Source organism: Panthera onca, chromosome B1 (genome assembly GCF_046562875.1).
Source record: "Panthera onca isolate mPanOnc1 chromosome B1, mPanOnc1 haplotype 2, whole genome shotgun sequence".
In the NCBI taxonomy this organism is placed as follows: Eukaryota; Metazoa; Chordata; class Mammalia; order Carnivora; family Felidae; genus Panthera; species Panthera onca.
In genome coordinates, this window is record NC_138342.1 from 190,344,998 (window position 1) to 190,356,001 (window position 11,004).

Genomic DNA, 11,004 nt, shown 5'->3' on the forward strand with positions numbered 1-11,004 from the left:
TTCTAGTTAGTGATATTTGAGATAAGACCTAAAGAATGACAATGAACCTTTAAAGGCATTTCAGGGAAAGGGTGCAGCAAATATGAAAGTCCTGAAGAGGGGAAGGATTTAATGCGTTTGAGGAAGAAAAAAGCAGCCATGGTAAGTGAAGAAGTAAGACAGAAGCCAGATGGTACATGGTCTAGAATCTTCTGAGTTTGTGCGAGGAAGAGATAATAGTGGGTTAGGTCAAGGGCTGGCAAACTTTTTCTGTATGGCACCAGATGATAAATAATGTAGGCTTTCTGGGTGATTCAGTCAATTAAGCGTCTGACTTTGGCTCAGGTCATGATCTCACGGTTCGGGGGTTCGAGCCTCATGTCAGGTTCTGTGCTGATAGCTCAGAGCTTGAAGCCTGCTTCGGATTCTGTGTCTCCCTCTCTCTCTGCCTCTCTCTCTCTCTCTCTCAAAAATAAATAAACCTCAAAAAAAATTTTTAATAACAATGCAGGCTTTGAAGGCCTAGTGGGAAAAAGTATATAAATAAATTCCTACAATGGCATTGGTAGAAGAAAACTCTATAATGATACATATAATTTTAAGAAAGGAGAGGCCAAAGGAACACTCTCTTTGTTCCACTTAGAAATGATCATAGCCTTGCCTGAACTATCGTCTTTTCCAAAGTGGGACTAATAACATAAAAATGGGCTCAAAGTGAGAAGTAAGAGAAAAACACAATGTTTGTTAAAAGGCTGACATGAGTATTGGGAAGAGACGATGTTATTGACCTAAACTACCGGCAAAATTGGAAGCAGGGAACTTTGCTTTTGATACCTGCTATAACACCATTTCATTCTGCAGTAAACACTTCTTAAGTGTTTGGCACGTAGGATGCCAAATACATTTTTGTTGAATAAGATGTGTATCTGCCTTTTCCTTCATTTAGTTCCTAAGAAATCAACGCCCTAATGCTGCCCCCTGGTGGCTCAAGGATCTTGTCACTGGACATTTCACCAAGCCTAACCTCTTCCCAGGCAATGCTCCTGGCCGGGCACCGAGCTTCTGTGTTTGACTTGTGGTTTTCCTCTCCCGAAGAGATATTAAGGCTGTTGTAGGATAACAGTAGTGTAGGTAGAATAAACAAGTTTTTCCTTCTTATTAATTTCATACTTGATTTTTTTAAACCTCATCCAAGTTGGCCTACAACTCTTGTTAAAAATCTCCACTACTTAAGAGGGTAATAAGATATGGTATATGTTATATAATATGGCTATGTGCAAGAGTAGTCTCCCCATTTTAAAATGAAAAGTTACTTTTTAGCCAAATGTTCTTTTAAAAAATAGTTCAAGTTAGCTTTCTTTTCTTAAGATAAATCATTCTTTCTTTTTCATAAATGTTTAAAAGTCATAAGGCAAACACAGTAAAATAAGTAACTGGCTGAAGCCAAAATTGGGGTTTAATTTTTTAAAAGGGAGTCTCAGTAGAATGACTTTAACTTAAGGTTATAAATCAATTTTAATTAATGTTCCTTAACATGAAAATGTATTGACCATGTTGAATAGCAAAGCTATGGAAACCAGAAGTCAAAGCAATATTAATAAAAATAGATTCCAGAACACAATTTTATAGAAGACTTGGTAAAAACATTTCCTTATTGAGTGAAATGATCACATCAGCACAACAGTTTACAAAATTATTGTTGACGTGTGTTGGTTTCTTAATCTCTTATAGGCCTATTTGTGCATAAAAAATATTTTTGAAACTAAAAAGAAAGACTAAAATTTCCTTCTTTAAAAGACACCAGTGCTTATTTCTGTTTATGCAAATACTTGATCCTGGAGTGAATTTGAAATATGTACCCACAGATTTCATTTTCAGTTGAAGCAGGACCACATCTGTCTGTCCTTGTCCTTGATGTTTGTTAAGCTACAAAAAGCTTACTCATAAAAGAAAGAAGTCGACTATTGCGGCAAATTTTTCATTGCTGGCCCATGAGAGTCAGGATACTTTTCTTTTGCAGACATCCAGAACATGTCTAGGAAAAGGTCAGGAATTTCATCCAGAGTGTACCCTCAGGCTGTAGTTGACAAAATTTTTTCTCTTGTCTCAAAGTCAAGTTCTCAAGCTGAGCAGAGCAGACTCAGAGAAAGGAACCCTCCCCCAGGTGTTCGGTGGCATTGAAAGGGAGGGAAGGCACTGTTCCCCCTGTTCTGCCATGGGTTCTTCTGGGTGGCTTTCAGAAAAACTTGAGACCTACTGATATCTTTCCTCACTCTTAAGGCCAAACAGCAATGGAAACATTTCAAGGTTTTCCTTCTCAGTGTGATTGTTCCAAAAATTCAGTTTCTTTTTAAACCCAAGAATGTGGGGCGCCTTGGGGACTCAGTCGGTTAAGTGTCCAATTTCGGCTCAGGTCATGATCTCTGGGTCTGCAAGCCCCACATCGGGCTCTGTGCTGACAGCTCAGAGCCTGGAGCCTGCTTCGGATTCTGGGTCTCCCTCTCTCTCTTCCCCTTCCCCCCCCCCCCCCCCGCCCCCGCCACTCTCTGTCTCTCTCTCTTCTCTCAAAAATGAATAAATGTTAAAAAAAAAACAAAACCCAAAACCCAGGAATCTTGTTACTTGAAGTGGAAACATTTTCTCCAGGGCCTGGTAGATGCTCATTCGGCTAGTTCATGTGATGCAGTATTTGCTGACATTCTTTATCTTTGAAGCACCAGGAAAATCTGTCTTATTGTTTTCTCAAAAGTCCTTCTGCAAGCCCCCTTTGAACTCAGACAACCAGGCTGGGAACTCTCCTTCTGCTAAGCGGCCGGGTTGCTTTATATACCAGACTTATGTGCCTTTGTCCCGATTTTTCAGTTCTGAGAACATACTCAGGTGAACTGGGCTTTGTTTAAATGCGGTTTACTCTTCTTGTAAAATCACTCCGAACCTTTATCATTTCATTTCACTTCGGCACCTCTCTGTGAAGAAAGCAGTGTGTTGGGACATTGTCAGTACCTTTCAAACAGCCGTGGTTTGTAGTTAAGTTCTATTCACTTTTTTTGGAGCCACTGCTGCATTTTTAAGTTGTCTGACAACATACAAAGAGGCCAACTTGGATTGCCAGCTCCCCTAAAACCCATTGACAAATAACTCTCACTGTTACTTTTTGGGTATTCTTCATTTCACTAGTGGTGAAATGGCTCAGAGAGTTGTACGAACCCTTATTTAGAATCGTCCATTCGTGTAAACTGATGTCCGTCAATCTCATCTATTCTCCAGAACAAAATTGCTACCTTAGGCTGTCACACAAAAAGCGAAACGAATATGAAACAGAAGGGCATAGTGAAAAACCAAACGAGAGGATTGCAAGCACAAAAAAGTAATAATTCACTTTTACCTGCACGATCTACCTTTTGCAGCATTTACATCAGCAAAGCAGCGGGGGTGGGCAGCTGAGTCACAGCGCATCAAGATTCCTTCCTTTGAAAGGACATTTTGCCACAATAATCTTTATTTTTTTAATTTTTATTTATTTTGAAAGAGACAGACAGACGGACAGAATGCAAGCTGGGGAGGGGCAGAGACAGAGGGAGACACAGAGTCTGATGCAGGCTCCAGGGTCAGAGCTGCCTGCACAGAGCCAGACCCACGAACTGTGAGATCGTGACCTGAGCCGAAGTCTGACGCTTAACCCACTGAGCCACACAGGTGCCCCTTCGCCGCGATACTCTAACCAGTAGTCACATTTGCTGCTGTCCGTCGGTGGCATGTAAGGGGAGACTGGGGAGCTGGTGTCAGCAGCCTACGGTCTTCCCCTCACCCCACTGCCCCCCTGCAATAGTGCCTACTGATTATCAGATTATCAGTGGACCCCTTTATCCAGTGTCAAAAACGGAGAATGGACTCAACTAAATGAGCACTGTCCGACTGTGCCCTGCCGTAAGGGGCTCAGAGACCTCTAACGAAATTAATAGTACAATTGATCATTATGTGTGCTGAGGTTGAACAGCATGCAAAGTTCAAACAAATGTTCTGTTCCAGTCACAGGCGCTTATAGGACCCCTAGCGACATTTTACAGAACCCAGCACCGCCCCCTCCTACCCCGCATGCCAGTTGAGAAACCATTCAAAGACAACGCGGGTGCGTGGGAACTACTTGACTGATGATGTGGTCCAGCCTAGGCCTCTCTGGGGAGGTGCCTTATGAATTGAGACCCGCAGGTATGACGTATCAGGCCTTTGGTCAGTCGGATACCCCGATATCAACCTTGGACACTCCAGCTTCTTTCAAAGTTTATTTGTATTCTTTCCCTTCATTATTTTGTGATCCTAGAAAACATTTAAGTGTGGATGGAAATGAATTCAAGACCGCTTCGGATATACACAAGACAGTGTTTACTCTTCGAATACCGTGGGCTCGCTCTCCAAAGACCTAGGAAAGCTCCAGCATTTGGGAGAGACTAAAGCAGTGTTTGTGCTTGGTTTTTTGCAAGCGCTTTTTCACGTGTAGGGGGTGTTGGTGCTGCACCAATTAGCTGTCTTGGAGTACAGCGGCCTAGCAGTGAAGCCAGAGGCTGTGATCAGCCTGGAAATGGATAGGGAAATGCTGTAGAATTGCTATCAGACCAGACACTCTTCCTGTATGCAAGGGAAGAAAAAAATTAGGACGGAGTTTGTATTTTGTTGTCCCTGGTAAAAACCATCAAAGAGTTACCGATGTGAAAGAATTGTTTTTAGGACAAAAAACGAAAATCCTAAATATCGCCACAGCCGTAGTTTAATACCAGTGTAATTAGTATACACGCACGGATATGTGGATGGGTGACGTTAGTCAAGTTGTTTATATTCAAGGCCAACAATTGCTAACACCATTCCAAGTTGGCTTAATACATGATGTATTTATCTGAATTCCTGTCTTAGAGAAAGATTAATCCTTTTCCTGCCTTTCAGTTTGCGAATAAGTCACCAGACAAGATTTAATGAACGTCTTTCCTTTTGAGCAAGGCCATTCGAGGGCACACCTGCATTCTTGGCTGATAACATCTCAACTCCTGCTTTCTTGGGTAGTTTGGTTTTTGTCACTTTCCTAGTACTTTCTATGTGCAAAGCAATGTAAACACCCCACATAGCACCCCCTTTAATATTCTTTACTCTGATTATATATTTTTGCTCATCCTTTTATTTTTGAATTTTCGGCATAATTTTGTTTTAGTCATGTCTCCTGAGTGCCCCATAGGGTTGTATTTGCTTCGTGATGCATTCTGAAAAATGTTTTCTTCAAAAGATAAAGGTATAGGGGCGCCTGCAGGGGGCTCAGTCAGTTAAGCTTCAGACTCTTGATTTTGACTCGGGTCATGATCTCGCCATTTATGGGATCAAGCCCTAAGTCAGGCTCTGCGCTGACAACACAGAGCCTGCTGGGGATTCTCTGTCTGCCTCTCTCGCTGCCCCTTCCCCCCTCAAGAGTGCACGCACACACACACACACACACACACTCTCTCTCTCTCTTGAAATAAATAAACATCTATTTTTAAAAAGCAGTAAATTGATTCGTTAACATTTTTTGATAAGATATATTTGGTGTTGGTTCTGTCCTATTTCCCTTGTGCTTTCTCTTTTTAAATCTTTTTCAAGATGATGCATATGATCTATTTTGTTTTGTGTGTGTGTGTTTCCTGTGATAGGAAGTAAGATTTGAGTTTCTTCTCAGAGTTTACCTTTCTCACTTCATAGTATGCTCTAATCTCTGACTTCTTTCGGCAGTATTTTTTAATTCTTGTATTAGTGAAGGTTCTCCATAGAAGCAGAACCAATAGGAATATATGTACATTATGAAGAGATTTATTGTAAGGAATTGGGTCACATGGTTTTGGAGGCTGAGAAGTCCCAAGGTCTGCACTCAGCAAGCCAGAAACCCAGGAAAGCCAGTGGTACAGTTCTAGTCCTTCGTCTAGAGATCTGAGAACCAGCAGAGCTGGGGGTATGATCTCCAATCCAAATCAGATTCTGAAGGCAGGAGAAGACTGATGTCCTGGCTCCAAGATTGTCAGGCAGAAACAGCAAAATCTCTCTTCCTCTACCTTTTTGTTCTATTCAGGATTTCAATGGGTTGGTTGGGGCCCACCCAGAGTGGGGAAAAACAACCTGCTTTCTCAGGCTACCTATTCAGATATTCATCTCATCCAGAAATACCCTCACAGACACATCGAGGACAATGTTTAACCAAATACCTGGGCACCCCCTGGCCCAGGCAAAATTAACCATCACACTATTATATATACTATTCCCAAATTTCGTTGAATATCTTTCTCAATGTTTACCTTTGAACACTTGAAAAAAAATCCATTATTTGATTTGCCAACTTTGGCAACCTTTGAGCCCATCTATTAAAGATGAGGAAATTTGTATACTTATTACCTCCTAACTTCTTTCTCAGCCTCTGGCCCGACTTTCATTAATTATATCATTTCTATGTTATCAAAAAATGTAATATTTACTTTTGTTTCTGCCACTTTAATCTTCAAGTTTGCTTTCATCTTTGTTATACTACTAAATAGAGTCAATGATCACTGCCAATACCTATGCCCTAGCTTTCCCGGTTATTGCTTGCTGGTTAAATTTTCCCCTAGTATATTACTTATGAAGGGCTCATAGGGACAATATTCCTTGAATTCTTGGATGTTAAAAATTGTTTGTCTTTTTCTTTTATATCAGAATCATTGTTTGCCTGGATATGAAATTCTTTTTAATTCTTTTTTTTTTTTTTTTTTTGTTTTTTGTTTTAGAGAGAGAGAAAGCATGAGCAGGGGAGAGGGGCAGAGGGAGAGCAAGAGAGAATCTTAAGCAGGCTCCACACTCAGCGTGGAGCCCAACATGGGGCTCAATCCCATGACCCCAGGATCATGACCTGAGCTGAAATCAAGAGTCATATGCTCAACAGACTGAGCCACTCAGGCACCCCTGGATAAAAAATTCTTGGGTCACATTTCCTGTTTAATGTCTTCTAAGTGCTGACTTACTGTGAAGAAGTCTGAGGTCACTCTAACTTTTTTCTTATAAATGACTTAATCTTTTTTGGTTGGACACCCAGGGGATTCTTTTCTAAACCTTTCAAGTCCAGTAAGTTTACTAGGATATATCTAAATATTTACTACTATGGATCAGTTTTCCCTGAAAAGCAGTGTCCTCTTCTGACATATCGATTCCAGCTTTCTTTTATTTCATAAATGTTTTCTTGAAATGTTATCATTTGTCCTGTTCAACTATTTGGACTTTCATTTCAAGACAATGCGGTTACGCGTATGGTGAATCTCCTTTCTCTGCTCTCCCCGTCTGTCATTTTCTCTCTCTAACCCATTTTAACCGTGGTTTGCATTTCCTTCCACCCACTTTTATGCTGTCTGCTCTCTGTGCTCCTGTGTCAGCCACCGCGTCTAATCTCCCTTCACCACTACCGGTTTTCTTCCATTCCTTTGATGGCTGTCCTGTTTTCTTCTACTTGTTCCCGGAGTTCCCCCAGCTTCTGTCTTATGTATTCTTTCCCATTCCTCATTCTTTCTTGTCCAAGTTATGGTATCTCTGCTTCAAGCTGCTGCTTCAGAGGACTAACTGCTTTTTAAAGCTGTTGCTTTAGGGGCACCTGGGTGGCTCAGTCTGTTGAGCATCCTACTTTGGCTTCGGTCATGATCTAGCAGTTCATGAGTTCAAGCCCCACATCGAGCTCACTGCTGTCAGCGCAGTGCCTGCTTTGGATCCTCTGTCCCCCTCTCTCTCTGCCCCTCCCCCGCTCGCACTCTCTCAAAAATAAATAAAACATTAAAACATTAAAAAAATAATTAAGTTGTTGCTTTTAATTCATGAAGTTATGCAATGGTCCAAATTCTTATTCATTCTATGCAAACATTTTTTCTTCTGCAGTTGTTGACTATTGCTTTTTTTTTTTCTTTCTGTTTCTCCTCCTCATCTTGTTAATTTTTTTCCTGAGGTATACTTTTATAGATCCTATATGGTTTCTTTTCTTTTCTTTTCTTTTCTTTTTTTTCTTTTTTTGCTTACTCATCTCTGAAACAGACAAATTATTTCTGGACCAGCTATTTGTAGAAAGTTCTGTTGCAGAGGATCCCAAACCATGTTGCTGCCTGGCTGGGATTTTTCTTACAACCTACAGTTTTGTTTGTAGGTTTAGGTGGGTTTTTTTGTTTTTTTGTTTGTTTTCATAATGCCGTATCTCTTTTCTCCTGTTGCTACAGAGACAGGCTGCTTCCTCCATGAGAACTGAACCTTTTGGTGCACGTACCCTGTTCCACTATCAAAACAAAGGATTTAAGTTCCGCGCTTCATGGTGTATCCTCACTTTAGTAAGTGTAGTTTGCTGGCTTTACGACACCGTAGTTGTTTTTTCTCTATATCCTTCTATGCTCATTCCTGATTGATCCCCACTGCTTTCCACGGTCCCTCGACTATTTTGTGATCTGGCATTTCTGCTGTCTCCTAATCTCTCTCTCTCTCTCTCTCTCCCTATCTTACACACACACATACACACACATTTTTATTTTTTGCTCATTTTCTCTTATGGTTTTGGATTATTTCCTGGAAAATAAGTGCCCCATGCCAGCTTCACACCATCAACTTCAAACTCTGGAAATTGCTCTGTATTATAACAAAACCTTATAAACACACGATGCATAACTCATATTTGTTCCCAAATTACACACATTAATTTAAGTGCCAATTTCATTTAAATTTTTACCTTGGAAGGCTTTATGTTTATTCCATCTGTGCTACTATGGGCCATGCTTTTCTATAGCTCGTCTTTGTGAATTCTTTCCCAATTAGCGAATTTACAATTGCAGTCTTTTCCATAGCTTTATAGAATTTTCATTTTCATACCCCAAATTAGTGCTCTTATGCTGCTAGATTTCTTAGCAAATGCAAACGTGTCTCGGACTGACTTCGTTGGCTGTAATGTGACCCATTGGGTCTATTATGCCTGCTGTGTACCTCAGGGTTCCTCAGGCTGCTAAGTTTCAGGTACAAAAATCCCTTTGAGGAAGAGTAAGTATTTTGGATCACACGGGCGAACATGCCCGATGGTAGGCTGAGTGCTAAAGACACAAGTCAGCCTGTGCTTAGGATGCGCTACATGTCCTGTGCCTCAAGAACACTCATGAGTTGTCTGCTAAGTATTCTCCCCAGCTCCGTAAGACGGGGGTGTTGTGTGCAACACGAAGACTTTCCCCTGGCAGGTAGGAAACGCTAAAGAGCTAGGCTGGAATCGGACTCTCGTGAGATGGACTTTTCCCGAAAGCAGGTAATCCTCTGGGGCTGCCTCTCTCCTCTCCCAAGGAGGCAGCCCTGTCCATTATGTGCTGTCCTTCGGTTGTGACTTCCGTCACAAGTACCTTTTACTGATAAAGCAGGGAAGAGTGAATACTTTATTCTTTCTCACAGATTATATCAGATTTAAGAGCATGCAGTGTGTTTGTGGTTCCCATCTCTCAACTGTTGGACTGGAAGAAAACGTTGGAGATTATTTTAGTGAGAACAGCTTCTCCGGGAAGTCAGCGACGACCAAAAAATTAGGGTAGCAGCAAAGAGCTGCGTCAGCTAGATGTGACAGTAGCTCGAAATCCAGTAGAAGGGAACCCACAATAACCATGGTGAGGAAAATCCATCGTGGGAAAGCACCCACACTGCATTATTCTCATCAGGTTTTGGGGGGAGTTTCCGAGGCACATCTCTTGCCTACTTTTTTTTTTTTTTTTTTCTGGTACATAATTGCTTGGGCTACTTTTAGGGAGAAAAGACTTTGAGAATGGGGAGAGAGTGTGCTCTGGGACCCGGGAAGCTGGCTGGTTTTAATGACTATCTTCTTATAGTGTGAAGCACAGGAAGAACTTGTGGGAGGTCCCGACAGCCAATTATTCACATAAGTCACTCCACAGGACATCTATTTTGGCCAGCACATCTTTCCCTTTTTGTAGTTAAAACATCCCTCTGGAGAAGAATCCTCGAGGCAACGAGAACTTTGAAGAACTCTCCTCCCCTGCCCCCGCCAGTACCCCACCCCTGCCTGCTCCCACACCCCGCCATATGGTCTCAAGGAGGTATCGGTCCAGGTGCCTGGCTCAGGACAGCCTCATCAGCTGGTCCAGGGGCTAGAGTCCTGGGGACACATAAGTAACTGACTTTGTTCTGGTCCTACAGCATTGAATTCAAGTATGTTCTTGTTCGAGCCATGTTGTCTTGGGAAAGCTAAGACAACGGATGAAGTTTTTCCAGGCCTAAAAGTACTATATATTGAGCCCTAGAAATCATAGTGTGCATAACGTAATTCTACCATGGGGCGCATTTGGTTCGGGTACGGCAGCCTTCAACGTATTAGACAGGCTGCATCTCAGACCTCTCGCCTCTGCCACAGAAATGGGGGCCCGAGGGATGCAGCTGTGCCTTCAGAAGGTCTGAGGTGACCCTCGCCAACTCAAAACATTATCTTTTGAGGGTCTGGGTCCAGAAGTTTCAACTTCTCTTTGTCCTCGGAAAATATTGTTGATTTCTCTGCAGAGTATCCCAACTGTGCTAACTTCGTTCTATATCCTTTAAAAAAGTAAACTTTGAGGGGTGCCTGGGTGGCACAGTCAGTCAAGCATCTGACTCTTGATCTCGGCTCAAGTCACGGTCTCACAGTTCGTGAGTTTGAGCCCCACAATGGGCTGTGCACTGATGGCACAGAACCTGCTTGGGATTCCGTCTCTCCTTCTCTCTGCCCCTCCCCTGCTTGTTCTTTTTCTCTCTCTCTTTCAAAATAAATAAATAAATAAATAAACTTAAAAAATAAAAAGGTAAACTTTGATTTATGCAGGTGGTATCTGTGTCTGGGCCTTCATGGAGCCAAGTGTACTCTTGACATTGATCAATAAATTATTCATGCACCCCCACCCACACCCCATGGGACAGACATGTAACCTAAGCTTAGCAACTTGGATTCTCTTTCCTGAGAACATAAAGCTTGGTGCCCCAGAACTGAATTGTTTCAAT